The sequence below is a fragment of the Panthera tigris genome, chromosome C2 (genome assembly GCF_018350195.1).
Source record: "Panthera tigris isolate Pti1 chromosome C2, P.tigris_Pti1_mat1.1, whole genome shotgun sequence".
NCBI classification, from domain to species: Eukaryota; Metazoa; Chordata; class Mammalia; order Carnivora; family Felidae; genus Panthera; species Panthera tigris.
In genome coordinates this window covers 147,199,740-147,221,670 of record NC_056668.1, presented here as the reverse complement: position 1 = coordinate 147,221,670, position 21,931 = coordinate 147,199,740, and the positions used below count along the sequence as shown (strand labels likewise).

At 39.5% G+C, this 21,931-nt stretch overlaps 1 long non-coding RNA gene across 1 annotated transcript; it reads right to left on the bottom strand.

The window, feature by feature from the left end:
* Positions 1–995: 995 nt before the first annotated feature.
* On the bottom strand, positions 996–11,765 carry LOC122230511. The gene is made up of 3 exons (XR_006207501.1): positions 11,614–11,765; positions 11,054–11,159; positions 996–1,031 (listed from the first exon to the last, which is right to left on the bottom strand). It is a non-coding gene; the product is annotated as an uncharacterized LOC122230511 (long non-coding RNA).
* Positions 11,766–21,931: the final 10,166 nt, after the last annotated feature.

Here is a 21,931-nt window from a genome sequence, read left to right as displayed (position 1 = left end):
ACTAAGCTCCTCTGATATGTGTGCCCTGGGGGTGGCAGGTCAGATTCTGTGATGTTCCTTTGGAAAATGCGAGAGTCTGCGTGAAGAGGAAATAGAGAAGGAGGGGAGTGGAATATGCTGGGAACTGGTAACAGATAACACAAAAGACCAAAAAAACCCATGATGTATAAAGTGAAAGTATTCTGAAAAGATAACAGACACACCTGAGGGAAGCCACCCATGGCAATGTTAATATGGAAACTGAAAATCAACTCAAAGCATACGTGAGAGGTAGGCATGATCCATTCATTCCCTTCTGCCTCCTTGGCTTTATTTCACCTAATGACCATCTCAGAGTTTGTGATAGCTATTGTCTTTTCAATCCTGTCTCTAATATCAAGAAGCTGTTCTTAAAATGAAAATCTAATTGTATCACTTTCTAAAACTCCTGTAATCACTTTCTGTTGCCTAAAAAACAAAATCCAAATTCCTTAGGTGAATATTCAGAACTATATTACTGATTTGCTTTAATTGATGGTTTTATTCTATTCCCGCATCAGTCTCCAACTTAGATCTCAACTATAGCCATATTTCTCTGCTTCTAGTGTTTAACCATGTGGGTTTTTTGTTTCTTTGAACAATGTTTTGCTCTTTCAAGGAAGGAGGGATATATCTGTATTGATCAGTAGTTCTCATCAGGAGCTGACTTTGTTTCCTTTTCCCAGACAATTTGCCAATGTTTAGAGACATTTTTTGTTGTTACGGTTGATGAGAGGGCTGCTCCTGGCATCTTGTGTTAGAGGCAGGCTACTAAATATACGACAACACACAGGCATTCCCCCACAACAAAGATTAGCTGTCACCAAATGCGAATAGTGCTGCTGTTATGAAAAATCTTGTATAGGCCAATCTCATTTGGAAGTTTGTTGATCATTTCTTTGAGCCTTTAAAAACTTGTTACAAGGGCACCTGGGTGGCTCAGTTAGTTGAGCGTCCGACTCTCGATTTCAGCTCATGTCATGGTCTCAGGGCCATGGTCCCAGAGTTGTAAGCTAGAGAAAAGAGAACGTTATTAAGAAAATCATAAGGAAGAAAAGATATATTTGCAATACTTTACTGTATTTATATAAAAAAAAATCCATGTATCAATGTTCCCTTGAAGTTCAAATCCCTGTTGTTCAATGGTCAACTGTACTTGAAGGAAGTTATGGAAACTCATTCCCTTATTCTATTCTATTATTCTATTAGGCAACATTTAAATATATTGGCATAACACCAAAAATGTGGGAGTATTTTTATTTTATTTTATTTTGGTGGGGGTGGGGAGGGGCAGGGAGAGAATCCTAAGCAGGCTCCACACTCAACACGGAGCCCAACATGGGCTCAGTCTCATGAACATGAGATCATAACCTGAGCCAAAACCAAGAGTCGGATGCTTAACCATTTAACCAACTGAGCCACCCAGGCACCCCAATGTGGGAGTACTTTAACCAACATGTATAGATTTTGTAATGTTTGGCATCCATCCATCACAAGGCCAAAGTAATAGCCAAAGTTGTTTACATTTCCCCTGTTGTCTCACTTTCATGGGTGTACAGAAATCATATTACAAATGCTCCAACTACAGACCCAACTTCTGTGTTTTGCTTCCTGCCCAGCAGACCATCCCCACCTGACAGCTTCTCCCCAATATAGTAATAAAGGCTTTTGCCTGTTTTCTGCTCACTCCTTGTCTTGACTGACCTTGGTACTTCCTTGTGTGGTAGGACATGCCCCCATCTTTTCAGGAATTGTAAGTAATAAGCTTCCTTCAAATGCAGTTGTCTCCTTGCCATTCCTGATTTTTTTTTAATCCAGAGTACATTTTAACCATAGGATAAAACCCACAATATATACATGATTATGCCAAGTAATGATAAATGCTACAAAGAACAATAAAACAGGAAAAGGTATAAAAAGGGATAGATAAGACTTATCAGGAACAGACTCCAATAAGGGGACAATTGAGCAAGAGACCAGAGTAAAATAGGGAGTGAGATGTGCTGGTATTGAGGAGCAGAGCATTTCAGACAGGGGAGAGCAAACACTAAGGGCCTGAGGCAGGAGAGAACATGCCTGGAGTGTGTAAATAGGAAGACAGTAAGGAAACATTGCTTAAAAGTGGGATGGCTTCAGAATATGGGAGGTGGGTTGATCTATTCTTCTCCAAATTTCTATGTTGAAGCCCTAACCCCCTAGTACCTCAGAATTTGACTGTATTTGGACACGAGGTCTTTAAAGATATAATTAAGTTAAAATGAGGTTGTTAGAGTGGCCCTAATCTAATCTTAGGGATGTCCTTCTAAGAAGAGGAGATTAGGACACACATACCAGGAGTGCACATGTACAGAGAGACAACCACGTGAAGAGGCAATGGGAGGCTGGCTGTCTGCAAGCCAAGGAGGGGCCTTAGAGGAATCCAACCTGCCAACACCTTGATCTTGGACTTCCAGCCTCCAGAACTATAAGAAAACACATTTTTGTTACATCACCCAGTCTGTGGTATTTTGTTATGTCCTAGAGCTAAACTGTGATGGCAAAATGTTGCTACCTTACAATTACCATTATTTAGTTGGTGTAGCTAGCAGGTTTGATCTGTGTTCTCCTGGCCCAATGTGGTTTTCTCTAATTTTGCACATTATGTTTCCAGATAACATGCAAGCTTCCTGATAGCACTGAGTTTACACATTGTTCCTGTGCCCCTAACTTGGAATATCCAAGTTATTTTATTTATTTTTTGTTTGATATTTGGTTAAATAATAGGAATCTCACTTAATTTTATCTTTTTTTTCTTTTTTATTAATTGTCAATCTCCTTACTAATGCATTCAATTTGTACCCCCCTCCCCACCAGCCTGCCCAATGTAATAGCTTCTTCACGTTTCCATTCTGTTTTAGCCTTCTCAGGTCATTTCAATATGAGATTTCTGTGCTCAGCAATGCTACCCTCTTGTCTCCTTTGTGTCTCTGACCATAGGATCAGACTAAGGCCCCTTCCTTTTTTAATCCTAGGACTTTTCCTTGTCTTTCTTTACCCTCTATGTTCTGTGAAACCAGTTTGTAAATATACAAAAGCTGTGTATTTATAGGACACAATCATATCCTTGATGACCTGGTTCCCTCTCTAACATTGCTAAGAGGTGATGTTTACTTTTTTCTTTTTTTTTTTTAGTCAGGTTGTGAAATAGCTGAATTTGAGCTTTTGGCCTTCTTTTAGAAGAACATCTAAGCAACCTTTTCAGGGACCTAGTTTTTAAGTCGCCTATGAATCAGGACAAGATAGACATTCAGGAAATCTCATGGGGGGTGGAATGAAGAAAAATAAGAGAGATTCAGCAAAGAAGGGAGTAAATAATGAGAAAATTCCTATGGAAAATAGATGTCATCCACATAAGAAATCATAAAAAAAAATCAGTTCTTATCACGTAACACATCTTTAATTTCCAGGTGAAGAGATCTCCTATAAGTGTTATGTGTAACAAACATCTCCATTGCAGTTCTGACTTTTTGCAGCACTGAGAATCCACCCTGGAGAAAAGTCCTATGAGTAAGGATCGGGGCAAAGCTGTCGCCTTCAACCCTACTTCTGTTCAGGCACTTCTCTGCAACTGGGTCTGAAGGCAGAGCTGCATCCATCCATGTTCACCAGCAGGGTAACCCCTGGGAGGACCCGCAACAGGAGAGTGGCCCTCCACGTGCAGAGAATATGGCAAGGCTCTTAGCTGCAGCTCCCACCGTACTGCACACCAGAGAATCCACAATGGGAGAAGCCCTCTGAGTGTAAAGAGTGAAGCGTTTAGCTTCAGCACCAGCAAGTCCACACCCGAGGGAAGCCCCTCAGATGCAGGGACTGAGGCAAGACCTTCAGTCAGAAAATCACCTCTGTTCTAGGGCCGCCTGGGTGGTTCAGTCAGTTAAGTGTCTGACTCTTGGTTTTGACTCAGGTCACGATCTTAGGGTTCGTTAGATTGAGCCCCACATCGGGTTCTGTCAGCGCTGACAGTGCGGAGCCTGCTTGGGATTTTCTCTTTCCCTCTGTCCGTCCCCTGACCCTGCGTCTCTCTCACTCTCCAAACAAACAAACAAACAAACAAACAAACAAACAAACAAACAATAAATAGAAAAGAAAAGACAATTACCTCTGTTCTACATCTGAGACATGCACTGGAAAAAATCCTATGCATGTAATGATGTGGTAAAGATTTTAATTTGAACTCAGAGCTCATTCACCACCAAGTACTGCATGCTGGGGAGAGATTCTAACTTGCAAGCAGTGTGGAAAAGGCTTCACTCAGAACTCACATCTCCTCCAGCACCAGAGAAAACTTATCAATGCAAGGATTACAGCAAAGCCTTCAAGCAAAGTCAGCTCAAATCAACATCAGTGGATCCACCCTTAGACAAAACCCCATGAGTGCACCGAGTGTGGGAAGGCTTCAATAATAGTTCAGGATGAAGCAGGCCCAGAGGCTCCATGTTGGAGAAAAACACAATGAAGGTAAGGAATGTGGGAAATCTTCATTTGGAACTCAAATTTTATTTACCATTGGAGAATTCATCCTGGAGGGGATTTATTTATTTATTTATTTATTTATTTTTTATTTTTTATTTTTTTATTGAGAGAGGGCACAATTGAGCAAGGGGCAGAGAGGGAGGGATAGAAGAGAGAGAGCGAGAGAGAGAATCAGGGCTCATGCTCACCTGAAGTGGGGCCCGGGCTCACCCGCTGTGGGACTTTGAACTCACGAACTGTGAGATCATGACCTGAGCCAAAGTCAGACGCTTAAACGACTGAGCCACCCAAGTGCCTCTGGAGAGAAATTTTTAAATATAATTGTTGGTCTGTGTATCCCCAAGTGCAAGTTAGCAGGTCCTCCTCTTTTTGGCCTGATCATCCCAATCCAACTACTTCTTGCCCCTCCCCAGAATGCTCACTGTGCTCCAGCCATTCCTCTCTGCTCTCTGTCTGCAATACGTACTATTTCAGTTACTACCTCTGGGCCTTTGCTTTTTCTGCTCCCCCAGGTACCCTCTGCCCACCTCTTCCCCTTTCTTTGATCCTAGCTAGCCTTAGGACCTTTTGAAACTACAGCCTCCCTCATCTCTGTTTTCTTAAAGAAAGACTTATTCTATTTCAAATTCATATGCTGAGTTTTTGTTATTGTTGTTTTATACTTTTATCTTTTCTTTTCCCTCCAGTTGACTCAATATCATTTCCAACTCTGCTGTTGTAAGCTTTTCTAGAGCAGAACAGTTCAGGAAGTTGTAATGTTCCTCAAAGGGATGAATGAATGGAATGACCAGTGAGGATTGTACCAGTCTGTGTCCAATTAGGAGACAGAAACCAACAGTGATTTAAACAAGGGAAGTTTAATAAAAAGAATTATCAAAATATGATGAAAAAGTAGCCTATAAGGTGGAAGAGAGCTCTATATGGTATCATAGGGCTGATGGAGACACCAAAGGAAGGACAAACTTGGAAAGGAGGTTTCTTTCCAAGGCTGAGGTTCAAACCTTGTTGGGGAAAGTATAGCTGTAGTCCTCTGGATGGCAGAAGAGTTCTGATTTGCTCAGGCCAGAGCTAGTTTATATTTGCTGGGCAAGCAGGAAAGAACCCTCTAGGGCATGGGTAATCTATAGCCAGTGAACAGGTACACAGATGGCACCATTATGGCCCTGAGCACATTGTATTCACATTGAGAGAGTCACTAGGGACAAACCTGGGGTAGAGATCCTTATTGGAGATTGAAATGCACATTAATGAGTATGTGTGATTAGGATTTAATGCACAAAGAAGTAGTTAATGATCACCAGGCATATACGCAAAGAAGGAAAAAGAGGCCATCTAGACTCACTAAAAGTTACACTAATATTTACCATTGATGTGTGTCTTTGAATGAGTGTTTGCCTTTCAGATTTACTTATCTATGACATGTGACTTAGCCTTCAGAGACTGTTCACATAGTATGAATTTTCTTAAATACCAATGGGAAATATTATCACAGAATTGCACAAGTAATAAAGACAAAATATTCCTGCAATCTCACTTTCTCAAGAGATCATACTTTCATATTTATATGTCCACTTTTAGTCCTTGTCCCATATATAAACATAATTTTTATAATCTTAGTCATAACAAAATGTTAATATTTTAATGACTGTTATATTGGACAACTTCCCTCTCCCCCATTTCCATATGATTTTCATGATTATTATTTGTCAGCGAGTAGATGTATCTTTATTATCTGTTCCCCTCATCAAATGTTAAATTGAATTTTTGGGCAGTGACTTTGTCTTAGTTTTTTTTGTTTTTTGTTTTTGTTTTTTTAATTCAAGACATCCATCACAGTGTCTGACACACTATAGGTAGTAACTTCTTGTTATTTGAAATTATTTGATGGACATTTAGGATAATTCTTGTTAGCTGTTAATATTAATATTGCTATAATCAGCTTGGTGATTGTAGCTCTTTTCCTTCTTTTGTATTATATACCTGGGAGGAATTTTTAGGAATGAGACTATGAATCCAGGAGTATGAAGATTTTTGTTTAGAAAACATCATAACATAGCCATACCAATGGCTAGTTCATACCCATTTGTTCTGTTTCCAGCAGTTTGGGAAGTTAGCTTTTGCTTGCAACCAACAGTGGATATTATAATTATTTTAGAGATGGTTAATTTAATAAGCGTAAAATGGAATCTCAGGGTATTTTTTTTTTGACGTTTATTTATTTTTAGGAGACAGAGAGAGACAGAGCACAAGCAGGGAAGGGGCAGAAAGGGAGACACAGAACTGGAAACAAGCTCCAGGCTCTGAGCTGTCAGTACAGAGCCGGATGCAGGGCTCAAACCCACGAACCGTGAGACCACGACCTGAGCTGAAGTTGGAGGCTTAACCGACTGGACCATCCAGGCGCTCCAGGGTATGTTTTTAAAAATATTTCTTTAATTGTGAGATTGTGTGTGTTTTCATGTTAGATTACCAATTATATTTCTTATGGTGTCAATTAATACCAGGTACCATTTTATCTGCTGAATTTTAGATATATTTTTTAAATTTTTTAAACGTTTATTTATTTTTGAGACAGAGAGAGACAGAACATGAACAGGGGAGGGGCAGAGAGAGAGGGAGACACAGAATCTGAAACAGGCTCCAGGCTCTGAGCGGTCAGCACAGAGCCTGACGCGGGGCTCGAACTCACGGACCGTGAGATCATGACCTGGGCTGAAGTCAGACGCTCAACCGACTGAGCCACCCAGGTGCCCCATGAATTTTAAATATTTTTAAAAAGAACTTAAGATCTTTCAAAAGACAGATGTCATCCACATAAGAATGGTGATATCAATGTAACTTTCTTTCCTTAGATTTTAGGTAAATTGTTTGCCCTGAGGCTTCAACTCTCTGATGTATTCAAGGGAAATTTTCGGATTATCCAGCTATTTTTTGTTGTAAGGGTACAGCCATCCTCTTCAGTTTTCAGCCTCTTGAGAAGAGGTGGATTTCTTGATTTTTTTCAAAGTGGACCACACTTAAAACCAAAACAAAACAAAACACTAACCAGCTGTTTGCAGATACTCAGCAACTAGTGCAATGTGACGATTTTGGGGAAAGAGGAGGCACAAAACATGAACATCCTATTCACCCAGACTTTCTCCCTGGAGTATTTGCCTCGTGGCACAGAGAGTTAGAGCCTTTCTCATTGTGTGGAGGAGGTGGAGATCAGACCCTCTATATGTTTTGAATATACTGTATTAATAAGGGGGAATGTATGGAAAGAGCACCAAATTGTTGACAAGGGATGGGAGTGTGTGACCTTACTGGTTGGCTGACCTCAGAGCCATTTTCAGGTCTGCCCTGTATGGTTGTGATAGTTGTGTCATGGCAAGAGTAACTGGCCTTCAACTGGGGAGTTGAAATCTGCCCTAGTTCCCCTTGTCCTGTCCACATCCATGAGATTATATCTGTTTAGGGGATACTCTTTCCTAATAGGCACTGCGGTGCCTGAAGGGCTATTCTGGCTATTCCCAGCACCTTTCTCTGTTGCATTCTTTCACCATAGAGTATGGAGAAGCTAAATACTCAGTTTTCTAGTCTATCTTCCATTCTTTCTTACAATGATCATGGTACAGACTCCTGGTCTCCATTCTCTTTACTCCTCTAGAAATTATCAAATTTCCTGATTTCTCCTGTAGGTATGTTGTGACCAAACATTCTGGCCATCGTGACGAAACGGTACGTGCGACTCTCTGGCCATTCACTTAAATATATGTCCAGTACCCCCATTAGACAAAGGAAAACAGGATCCCACCCCAGGGCATGCAGCGGTTCTTGCACTTTGGACTTCCTTTACATTTTCTAAGTCATCTACTGCTGCCTGAGGGTGGCTGGGTCCAAGAACAGATTGTGACCTGTGTGAGCCCTGGTACTCTCTGACCTTTTACCCAGTGTGTGGAGTTGACCAGGTACACGCCTATAAGGTTGTTCCAGGGTCCCGTGGCTGGGCCGCAGTTTCAGGAGGGTGGCTGACATGGTTTTTCTTTCGCAAGATCACATGAGGCTGGGCCATCAGAATGATGGTGACAGTGATTTTGGGTGTTGACAGCAACTCATGTCACTCACAGGTTGACTCCAGGGGTCTGGGCTACCGTAGGTCCGCTGCTAATCCTTGGGTATGAGCCACATGTGGGCCTTGTTCATCTGTGTTCCTACTGCAGTGCTGCCTATGTCTACAATACCCAAGGACAATGGAGGTCATAGCAAATGTGCTTTGTCTTGTGACACCCCCTTTGCTGGCATCCAGGGTGGTCACTGTCCCCCCTCCACAGGCTCTGGCACCACCTGGGGGTAGCCACATCTGTCTCCTCTGAAGGCTTTCAACAGGCTTTTGGATAGACGTCCTCTCTCATCTTTACTGATGCAGTGATGCTATGCTGTCCTGGGGCTGCCTTAAGCATCCTGGACGGGGATGGACATTTTTTAGGTAAATTGAACTGTTCTTCTCACTCTGTTCATGGGCCCGTTGTTATCTTCCCCACTAGTGGGGTGTGTGGAAGGGAGAGGTGTGATCAACACTGAAAGACAACACATTCTAAGAATGCAGTGATTACAGTAGTCGCTGTAGTCTGAATGGTTGTGTCCCCCTCAAAATTCAAATGTTGGAATCCTAATACCAATGTGATAGTATTAGGAGGGTGGCCTTTGGGAGGTGCTTAAGCATGAGGGTAGAGTTCTGATGAACTCTCTGGGATTAGTGTTCTTATAAAAGAGAACCCACAGACCGCCTCAGCCCCCTTCCACCAGTTGAGGACACGGTGAGGAGACCCTATGAACCAGGAAGAGGGTCTCACCAGAATTTAATCATTTTGGTCCCTTGATCTTGGACTTCCCAGCCTCCAGACAATGGGAAATAGATTTGTTTATAATTACCCAGTCTGTGGTATTTTGTTATAGCAGCCCAAATAGACTAAGACAAGCAGTTCAAGAGAAGTCATGGTTGGAGGTGCCTAGGTGGCTCAGTCAGCTAAGCAGCTGACTCCTGATTTTGGCTCAGGTCATGATGTCACAGTTTGTGAGTTTGAGCCCTGCATCAAGCTCTGCACTCTCTGCTTGGGATTCTCTCCCTCCCTCTCTCTGCCCTTACCCCACTGGCACTCTCTATCTCTCTCTCAAAAATAAATGAACAACAACAACAAAAAAGAGAAGTCGTGGTTGTAAAACATGTTATTTAGTGATTATGCTATAACATTCTAAATGGTAGATTTAACATGGCCAGAAACTGTGTTACAATTCACATTTTCATCCATATTCTTTGTAAAACTTACATTTGCAGTCATTGTAACAAACTTTGACGATATCATTAGAAGCCAATATTTGTGGGTGGCATGATGCTGCAATGTCATTGGTAATGATGTAGCTGGTATTAAATAAATAGTATTAGAGAACTGAAGAGGCAAAAAGATCTATATTGTTCAATACTGTGGTGAGTTCAAGGATTTCAAGGCTGGTCAAGAAAAAGACAAAGCAAAGCAAAGCAAAAAGAAAGAAAAAGACAAGAAGACCAGGAGATGGCAGTATTGTTCAACAGGCTTTACTGGATAGCTCCACACTGGGATTGCCAAAGAGGGGAAGTCCCTAACAGAAGGGGACCACCCAGCAGGTAAGGGAATTGGGGACAGATTAGAAAGGAGGCTTACCTGTCTAGGCAATGTCACTCAGCAGCAAGGTGGGAGTCTCTGGGTTGGAGAGCTTTGAAGGGAAGCAATGGTTTGGGATCTTTTATAGACATAGGGTTTGTCTTATCTATGGCTACCAGATGTTAGGTGCAGTTTCATGGGTTATGCAAAGCAGGTAATCTCTATATGGCTAAAAATATGCTTGTATTTAAAGTAATTGGATGGGTAAGAATTTGCAAAATATGTAAAAGCATTTAGATATGTGTGTTCTTAAAACTTGATATAAATTCCTCATGTTTATAGGCTATTAGACAATTACAACTGAACATTCAAATTAGTATTCAAATTGCATTTATTTAATATTAGGGACAGTGATGTTTTGCCGAAACTAAATTGCTGTTCTAAAATGAATATTAAACCAACCACTATGGAATATGTTCTTTTGATTTTGCCTTGGCATATCCTTTTTTTTTTTTTTTTTTTAAGTATTTATGTTGAGAGAGCACATGTGCTTGAGCATGCAAGTAGGGGAGGGGCAGAGAGAGAGAGGGAGAGAGGAAATCCCAAGCAGTCTCTGTGCTGTGAGCTCGGAGCCCAAGGTGGCTGGATTCCAGGAATTGTGAGAGATCATGATCTGAGTTGAAATCAAGATTCAGAGGTTTAACTGACTGAGCCATCCACATGCCCCTTTGCGTAGCATATCTACCCAGCCATGTACCTTGTGATGATTCAGTTTATTCTGAGTAGGGAGTGAAATCCTGACCTTTCCTCTCCCTTATTTAAAGGTCTTTTGGGAGTGATCAGAGGAACTCTTATAAAGGTCTGGGGTTATGCAAACCATTGAGGACTTGAGATTAAATTACCTTAAAAAGATGTGATCTGGGTTCCACACAAGGTTCTCACGAATCCTGGGCAAGTGTTGTCTTCAGTAGGCTATGGGTGAGAGCTGGATGTTCCTCTGGAGCCAGCCTTTTTGGCAGTGTGGTGGTTTTGTGGGAGACAATGGTTGAGCATGAGTGTGAGATAAAAGAATTGTAAACTTTGAGTCACATGTGGGGATGGTAGGAACTGGACAACCAGCAGTGGTGGACAAATAAAGCTCGCTGAACCAATCAAGATAGTCTAAGAAAGGTATGCAGGATTGAGTCTAGGCTCCTAGTTGGGGCCTAGACTTACTTCTTCCTGTTCCTGACCCTCCCTCACTTATTCGTGGTGGCTCTCCCTACTGTGCAGGACCGAAAAGCACTGCCTTCTTGACATCCTGTCTTCTGGATATACAATAAGATCGACTTTCATTCGTTCAGCAAACATGTTGGAGGCTCCTCTGTTCTGAGGTTCCCACCCCGTCCAGACCAGCCCTTGGCCTGAGAGCCTCAGATCCTTCTCCAGCGGGACTGCTGTTCCAGGGTCTAGAGAGACTCACCTCTAGGTGGGAAGTCTGCCAGGCAAGGGCTTGGCCTGTCTGGGCAGGGAACAGTCTCCTGCTGCCGAGGGGAAGGATGACCTAAGCAGACTCCACTGCTCATTGGCCCGGCTAAGCCCCACCCCTTCACATGATAGCCAATGGAATGAGTACCCCGCTTCTTGCTTTAGCCATAGGCTCCACCTCCTTTCAGAGGAGGTCAGTGGAAGAAGGTCGGTTGCAGGGCCCTGGATTCAGACCTCGAGGCCATGAAGGAGGCTGGAACTATACCTTGCCCCACCTCCTTTTTCTTGGGAGTGTCTCACGGGAACTAAAAGGGAGGGCTACCGAGATATGGGTTCCTCCAACTTTACTGGAGTGTGGGTTGGCAGTGTGACATCAGTGTGATGACGTACTTCCTGTGCAGCCTTTTTTTTTTTTTTTTTTTTTTTTTTTTTTAACGTGTGAGCATTTGGTCTGTGAGGACAGTGGTTGTGTCCCAAACCTGTTCCTGGAAAGCCGTAGAGGCCGCCCAAAACCCACGATGAGCGGGTCCGGCTTGTCCTGAGGAGGACAGAAAGGATTCTGCAGGAAATCTGCGCGACTACTGCTGCTACTGGGGTCCTCCCCCAACCCCTTGGGCTGATCTTGGGGTCTTGCCCGCTGGTTTCTCGTCCCCAGGACAGCTTGCGGCCTGTTCAGATTTGAGTACTGACACAAATTCGAGTGTTGACCCTGAGGTCCTCAAAAAGTTTTAAATGTCTTCACTCCAGGACACCCTATCAATAGAGAACATGACTTCACGGTCACTCCAGCCCCCTCTTGCTCCAGCTGTGGAGACCTCAGTCTTACCCCTTGGCCTGTGTACATCTTAATGCTCTTTCTCGCTTTCTGGGTGGTCCCAGGAAATAGTTCTGTGGTCACTTACTTTACTTGCCTTGCCTGGTGTAACCCCCATCTGGAAGCTTATTATTGTCCGTAGAGCAAAGTTTTGAGAATAATGAAATGGTTGAGTCTTTTTACCCCCAGGGTGAAGGCTACTTACTTAGTCCACCGATTAGAAAATGTGGAGCCCTGGACTTGCATTGGCCCATATGAATGTTCAATCTAAAAATCTCCTGACGAGTCATATCCGCTTAGCACCTAATGGGTGTCCAGTGTTTCGGGTATAATTTCATATATACAACATTGAAGATATGGAGAGATTTCTTGACCTGTGTCACATCCTTTGTCACTACAAATACTTTCTCATTACATTCTCTTAGCTTTTCACTCATTGTCATAACCTAATTGTTAGGGTTCCTAACAATCAGATTAAACATTTTGTTCCTGTCCTTAGTGAAGTGTGTTGGTTTATGATTTGTTCTCAACCCAAGCTTGTTATCTATGCTTCAAGTCCACAGTTTTGGTTTTTCTCATGGGCAAGTAGGAAGGAGTGTTCCGTAGGGTGGTCTGTGCTGCTGTTGTACTTTCAGAGGATTTGCTTTTCACAGATTGTCAACTGTGCAGATCAGGCCTTTCTGCTTCAGTCCTTTTGTTTAATATGTCAATATTATTAAGTATCCACTATAAGGGACATTTATTACAAAGATACGATGACAGTACGATTTAAGAGAGCTAGAACACACAACTATCAGGGGTACCCATTTACTCAGTATGAGTCACTGCTTTTCATTACCCTTGGACAGAAACCATCCATGAATTTAAATTTACCAGCATTATTTGTGTGTGTTTGCATTGTGTTTTCTTTTACGTTCTGCACTTATAACTACTCTTTCCTTACTGTAATCCCTGTAATTGCCAAAATGTGGTTCCCCCCCCTTTTTAAATTTTATTTATTTATTTATTTTTTATTCATTTATTTTTTTATAAATAATTTTTTATAATTTATAAAATATAAATTATAAATATAAATTATATATAATTTATATATAATATATAATATATTTATATATTTATTATTTATATTATATATAAATATATATTATATATTTATTATATATTATATATAATATATATATTTATATATAATAAATATAAATTATAAATTATTATAAAAATAAATAATATATATTATTTTTTTATAAATAAATAATAAAATTTATTATTTATTTTATTTATTTATTTTATTTATTCATTTTTGAGAGGCAGAGAGAGACAATATGAGCAGGGGAGGGGCAGAGAGAGAGAGAGAGAGAGAGAGAGCAGGAGACACAGAATCTGAAGCAGGCTCCAGGCTCTGAGCTGTCAGCACAGAGCCCCATGCGGAGCTCAAACCCACGAGCTGTGAGATTCTGACCTGAGCCGAAGGCAGACACAACCAACTAAGCCACCCAGGTGCCCCTGCCAAAACATGGTTTTTAGTGTCTCCTGACAGCTCTGTTTCTCTGAGAGCCTCAGCTTCTACTTTCCTGGACGGCTTTCTGGATTCACTAAGAAGGGTCAGTGGAGGAAGGAGCAGTGTACTGAATATATAAAGTGTTTTGTCTGATGTTATTGTAGTATCCTGAGACTTACAGCAAATATGGAGTTGAAATGCAAGTTGTTTTTAAGGTCTGCCTACAAGGGCATGCACTTTTATGCTTGTTAAATATTTCTGACCTGATGGAAGCTATTTGTATTTCAGGTGTTACCATTAATGTGTAAACCTTGCTAATTCACTCTATTGAATGGCAGAAGGCTTACTTCTTAATGAACTGTTAACTGACCCAGAAATGCAGTTGGAACGACTTTAGAATGAAATTGCTTTGCTTCTCTTATAATATTTAGAACTTGGAGTATTTGAGATAGGCCATGAAGTTGATGGAAGAAGTTGTTTTTCTCACCACCTTCCCCCAACACTTATAAAATTGAATGAAGATCTTATTTCTTCTATTTCTTCTCTATTTCTTCTCTATTTCTTCTCTATTTCTTCAGTCTATTTAGAGGAAAAAATAGTAGTGAGGAGACATAAAGTTATTCCTAATAAGCTATTTTCAAACTCTGTTTTGACATTACTTATGTAATAAAATTAATATTTTATTTTATTAATTTTTTTAATGTTTATTTTTGAGAGAGAGAGAGAGAGAGACAGAGCATGAGTGGGGGTGGAGCAGAGAGAGAGGGAGACACAGAATCCAAAGCAGGCTCCAGGCTCTGAGCTGTCAGCACAGAGCCCGATGTGGGGTTTGAACCCATGAACCATGAGATCATGACCTGAGCTGAAGTCGGACCCTTAACTGACTGAGGCACCCAGGCGCTCCAAAACTGTCTAATATTTTAAAGAACATAAGGGGAAAAACAGATCCTGAGGTCTTCTGGTGTTTGATGGATTCCTTGTACATGACTCATTACTAACTGTACTGTGTGGATTCTAGGGATCTTAGCTGGAGCTCCAGCTTTCTTTTCAGCCCATTACATTCTATCCGCTGACTACCCTAATTTCTTTTTCTGTCCTCTTTCCTACAATGTCTTCTCTGGATTACCAAAATTATAGTTTTCTCAGTCCACATTCTTGGGATAATTTCTGTTTCTTTTCTGTGTTTCCCTCTATGCCTGCTATCTTATCACTGTGAGATGAGAATTGCCACTGATACAAGGCAGTAATTGATGAATAGTAATTGTTCAGGTTGCCTCAAACGGGGTGGGTCAGATGTTGTGTACAGGAGTTATGGTCAGTAGAGTTACTGTTACTAACGCTTCTTTCTTTACCTTCACTCCTGAGACTTACTTTTCTCCCAAGATGGGGATGGCAGTGTTCTTACTAGCCAGGCTCCAGATAAGCGGGGTTTCCTCTGCCTCTGCACATATGCGTGTATATATACATATGTATATTTATATATGCATGTATACTTTCATGTATGCGTATACAAACATACATATAATATACATGTATATAAGTTATATACATATGTACGTTATATACATATATACATACCTACATATGTAAATATACATGCATATATAAAAATATATGTAACATACTTTTATATATGCATTTATAAAATATATAAATTTACTTTCCCACTGAGGTATAACTTGTTTATGGCACAAATATGAACTGTATAGCTCACTTTTTAGAAATACATATACTTGTCTTACCATCACTCATATTAAGACATAGAATATTATTGGTATCTCAAAAGACTACTTCATGCCCCACCCTGAAGTTGACCATTATTCTGACCTCTGTCACCCTAGATTAGTTTCATTTGTTCTTGAACTTCATATAAACAGAGTCATTCAACAGGTACTCTTTTGTATCTGCCTTCTTTTGTTCAACATTATATCTGAATTTCACCCCTGTTCAGATATAGCAGCATTTGGTTCTTGTCTCTTACTGAATAGTTTTCATTATATGATCATACTACATTTTATTTACTCATTCTAGTGTAGCTGGACATTTTGATTGTCTCCAGATTTTGACTAACAATCTGTGAGTAAGAATGCAGTGAACGTTCTTGTATATGTCTTTTCGTGGACACATGCACTCATTTCTCTTGCTATATCTTTAGTATAGGTGATCATGTGTTTTTTTGTCCCTTATTCTATTAATGTGATATGTAGCATTGATTGATTTTTGTATGATGAATCAACCTTGCATTCCTTGCTTATTGTGATTGGTAGTAATATACAATCCTTATATGTTGCTGGCATTTTTTGGAGGGTTTTTGCATTTATATTAAGAAAGATTGGTCTGTGGTTTTCTTATGATGCTATGAAGCCTTGGGAAAAGAAGTAGTGATTGGACAAGAGGGTCAGGAGTTAGAAGCTGGGCTGTAGTGTAAAATTTTCAGAAGGATGGTTGGAGCCATTAAGAGCTCTTCTTGCATAAGACCTGTGCTGATTAAGATTGTGTTATTGTGTTTTATTTGAACTGTGTAATTTGTATCTCCCAGATTGTTATACTTCAGTAAAGATATGCTCTTAAATGAACTGTGAATATGTTATAAAGGGAGTGCTATGAAGAAGGGCTACTTTAGAGAGTGAGTCACTTAGCATAGTGTTTTCTAAGTTCGTCCATGTTGTGGTATATCAGAAGGTCATTGTGTTTTTATGGCTGAATAATATTCCATTGCATGTATATACCACATTTTATATATTCATTCATTGTTTGTTGAAGGGACTTGGGTTGTTTTTACCTTTTAGCTATTGTGAATAATACTGCTATGAACCTTTGTGTACAAGTATCCATTTGGATCCCTGTTTTCAATTCTTTAGGTGTATACCTAGGAGTAGAATTGCTTTGTTGTAGGGCAATTCTAACTTTTTGAGAGGTGCCAAACTATATTCCACAGCAGCTGCACTATTTTACATTCCTACCAGAAATGTATGCAGGTTATCATTTCTCTACATCCTGGCAAACACTTACTTTTTTTTTTTTTTTGTAACAGCCACCCTAATACGTGTGAAGTGGTATCTCATGGTGGTTTTGACTCATATTTCCCTAATGACTAATAATATCAAGCATCTGTTTATGTGCTTATCAACCGTTTGTATATCTCCTTTGGAGAAGTGTTTCTTCAAGCCTTATGTCTATTTTCTAAATGTCTTATTTGTTTTTAATGATTCTCCTTCATTTCTGATGTTAGAAATTTGAGTCTCTTTTTTTCCTGGCTTTTGCTATAACCCCTAAGTTTTGATGTATTGTGTTTTCATTTTCATTTGTCTCACGATAGTTTCTTATTTCCCTTGTGATTTCTTTGACATGTTGGTTGTTTGTGTATATTGTTTAACTTCCACATATTTGTGAGTTTTCCATTTTTCTTTCTGTTTTTGTTGCACATTCCAAGGATGGGCGGATGGGGAGCTTCTGATCATTGGGGTTCGGCTCACAAGTCAACTGGCAGTCAAGTCCCCTCAATGATCTCCCCTAACAAATAAGGAAGGGTTTACTTCTGCTAGTTTGCTATTTGTTTTCTATGTGTCATATGTTTTGTTGTTTCTCAATTTCTTCATTGCTGCCTTTTTGTATGTATTTGTATATATTATTTTGATTCCCTTATTTCTTTTCTTTTATATTTATTTATTTATTATATTATTGGTCACCTAGGGGATTGCACTTAACAGCTTGAACTTATAACAATCTGGTTAAGGCATACCTGGGTAGCTCAGTTGGTTGAATGTCCAACTCTTGATTTTGGCTCAGTTCATGATCCCAGTGTTGTAGGATTGAGTCCCACATTAAGCTTCACACTGAGCATGGACCCTATTTAGGTTCTCTCTGTCTCCCTCTGCCCCTCTCCCCCTACTTTTTCTTGCTCTCTCTCTCTAAAAAAATAAATAAATATAATAAAAATAAAAATAATTAAATCTAACAATCTTGTTTGAATAATACCAACTCAATTTCAATATATTACAAATGCTCTGCTCCTGTACATCTCCATTTCTCTCCCTTTATATTGTTATTTTCACAGGTTACATCTTTATACATTGTGTGTCCTTTTAACATAAATTTATAATTATTTTTATGCATTTTTAAAAATTATATAGGAAAGAATTATAAATGAAAAGTACAATACTGCTTTTATATTTACCTACGTAGTTCTCTACTAGTGTTCTTTATTTCTTCTGTGGCTTCAAGTTACTGTCTGCTGTCCTTTCATTTCAGCCTGTAGGACTCCCTTTAGCAAATCTGGTAGGGCAGGTCTACGAGTAATGAACTCCCTCACCTTTTGTTTATCTGGAAATGTCTTAATTTCTCCTTCATTCTTGAAGGATAGTTTTGCAAGATATAGGTTTAAAAAAAAAAAAAAGTTCAACCAAGAATTCCCACTGCCTTTGACCTCCAATATTTCTGAGGAGAAATCAATTGTTAATCTTAGTGAAGATCCCCTCTGTGTGATGAATCACTTCTGTCTTGCTGCTTTTAGAATTGTCTCTTTGTCTTTAGGTTTCAATGATTTGACTGTAATGTGTCTCATTATATAGATCTCTTTGAATTTATCCTGCTTGTAGTTCTTTGTGATTTTTGGTTGTGTATGATCATGTCTTTCATCAGACTTAGATAGTTTTCAGCCATTATTTCTTCAAATATTTTTTCTGCCCCTTTCTCTCTTCTGGGCCTCTTGTGATGCATGTTTGGTACACTTGATTATGTCCCAACAGTCTCAGTTCTAACTTCTGGTACCATATTAAATAGCAGTAATATTATAGTGGGCATTCTTGCCTCATTCCCAATCGTAATAATTTCATCATTAAGTATGATCTTTAAATATTTGTAGATTTATATTTGTAATTTATAATTTTGTATAAGATATCTTTGTTTCTGATTTTGGCAAGTTTTTCTTTTTTTTTAAATTTTTTAATACATTTATTTATTTTTGATAGAGACAGAGCACAAGTGGGGGAGGGGCAGAGAGAGAAGGAGACACAGAATCCGAAGCAGGCTCCAGTCTCTGAGCTGTCAGCACAGAGCCCGACGTGGGGCTTGAACTCACAAACCACGAGATCATGACCTGAGCCGAAGTTGGACGCTTGACCAACTGAGCCATCCAGGTGCCCCAAGTTTTTCATAATTTATAATTAAGAAATAGAAGAAGGTTGAATTTTATCAGATGCTGTTTCTAAGTCTGAGATGGTCGTGAATTTTCTCCTTTAATCTGTTAATGTGCTAATTACATTGATTGATGTGTTATGTTAAATCAACTTTGCATTCTGAAATAAACTCATTTTTGGGGTACCTGGGTGGCTCATTTGTTTAAGCCTCCAACTTTGGTTCGGGTCAGGGTTTCATGGTTTGTGAGTTTGAGCCCTGCATCAGGCTCTGTGCTGACAGCTCAGGGCGTGGAGCCTGCTTTGGATTCTGTGTCTCTCTCTCTCTAAGTGACCCTTCCCTTCATGCACTCTGTCTCTCTCAAAAATAAATAAATATTAAAAAAATTTTTGAAATAAACTCATTTTTGTCATGATATATTAGCCTTCATTCCCTCTTTTTACATATTGCTATATTTGATTTACTAGTATTTAAAAAAATTTTTAATTTATTTATTTTGAGAGAGAGAGTGTGTGAGCTGGGGAGGACAGAGAGGGATAGACAATCCCAAGCATGCTTCGTGCTATCAGTACAGAGCTCCTTGCAGGGCTTGATCCCATGAATGGTGAGATCATGTCCTGAGCCGAAATCAAGAGTTGTTGCTCAACCAACTGAGCCACCTAGGTGCCCCTGATTTACTAGTATTTTATATAGGATTTTAGCATCCATGTTTATGAATGAAACGAGATTGTAAATTTTTTCTCTTGTAGAGTCATCAGGTTTTCTTGCCAAGATTATGATAGCCGCACACAATGAGTTGGAATAAACCTTTTCCTTCTATTCTCTACAAGATTTTATGTGTGATTAACATTGCTTGTTTCCATATCTATTTGGTAGAATACTTACTAAAGGCGTCTGGGTCTGGAGATTTCTTTGTAGGAAGATCATAATTACAAATTAAGCCTATTTAGTAGGACTATTTCAGATTTTCTTTTTATTTGTTTTCATTTTGCTTAGGTTTTAGTTTTCTGAAAACTTCCCTTTTCCTGTTAAAATTCCAAATTTGCTGGCATAAAATTGTTCATAATATCCTCTTATTTTCTTTTTAATGATTACATAATCTGTACTGATATCTTTTTTATTCATAATGTGGGTTATTTGTGACTTCTCATTTTTTTATCAGTCTCATTAAAAGTTGATCAATTTTATTAGTCTTTTCAAAAGACCAGCTTTTCACTTTAATACTCTTTATTGTATGTTCGTTTTATATTTCATTAATTTCTACTCTCATTTTTACTATTTTCTTCCTCTACACTTTGTTATTTGTCTTCTTTTTTTTTTTAATTTTTTGACTGCTTGGACTTTTCTACCCTTTTATTTTCTAGTATATGAATTTATGCTCTAAGTTTCCCAGTTCTTTATCTACATTTTCAAATTTATTATCTTCATCTTTATTAAGTTCAAAATATTTTTCTTTTTTTTGTTTGTTTTTTAATGTTTATTTATTTTTGAGAGAGACAGAGGCAGAGTATGAGTGGGGGAGGGGCAGAAAGAGAGAGAGAGAGACAGACAGAATCTGAAGCAGGCTCTAAGCTCTGAGCTGTCAGCACAGAGCCTGACACAGGGCTCGGACTCATGAACCGTGAGATCATGACCTGAGCTGAAGTTGGATGCTTAACCGACTGAGCCACCCAGTCACCCCAAAATATTTTTCTAATTTATATTGTGATATATTCTTTGACCTGTGAATTATATAAAAGTATATTCCTTAATTTCTGAATACATGAGGATTGCTAGCTTGGTTGAGTAGTTGTCAAAGAATATATTCTGTTTGATTTCAGTCCTTTGAAATATGTTGGTACTGCACAATGGATACTCAATTTTGGGAAATATTCCAGACTTTAAAAGAATATCTATTTTGTAATTAGTGGTTGCAGTATTATACATAGAGCCATTAGGCCAACTTTGTTTTTGTATTCTTCAAATATTTTATACCTTGACTAATATTTGTCTGTTTTGCCAGTTATTGAGAGGTATATTTTAAAATTTCATACTGTGCTTCTGGATTCATCCGTTTTCTCTTGTTTGCTTAGTAAACTTTGAGACTATATCTCCAGATGTGTATAGCACCTCATGGGTCTGGACAGGCATTATTAATGTGTGGATGGGTGGATAGACCCCATGCCTCTGTAGTCCAGGTGTGTGTGTGTGTGTGTGTGTGTGTGTGTGTGTGTGTGTGTTTTCCTCTTAACCTGGGGCAGCAATACTTTCCTATTGACCCTTGCAGGGATTCTGAGACTGTGAAAGGGAAAGTTGCAAGTTGGTTAGAAAATAGAGGAAACAGAGAAACAGAGGGAGGATCAGGAAGGCTTAGCTGCCAAAAGACTGCCAGGGAGGAAGAAAAGAAGATGTTATTTTGACAATGTTTTCAAATATTCCCAGTTGCCAAGAAAAAAATTATTACTTTTTTGGAGAGAGTTTTAAAGTCTTTTCCCTATCACTTCCTGCCATGCCTCCAAATGCTACTCATATGCAGATGGGCCTTTTGTGTCCTTCAAATCCAATTCAAACTCAGTTTTCTGCTCTGCAAAGTCCAAATCCAACCAGATGCACAACATTTAGTTCCCTTTGACTAGAATACCTCCCCTTGCCCTATTGCCCACTTGGAGAAATTTTACTCATCCTGAAACACTCCACTGGCCACAAGTCCTAGACGCTTTAGCTCATCTAGTCAGGAAGGTTTAATTCTTCCTCCTCTGGGAGGCAAGAGCAGCCTGGTCACTTCTTCCTGATAGCTATCATCATATTATTCACTTCCACACACATTCTCTCTCTCATCTGGAGATCCTTGTGGGCAGAGGACTGTGTTCTAGTCAACTTTGTCAC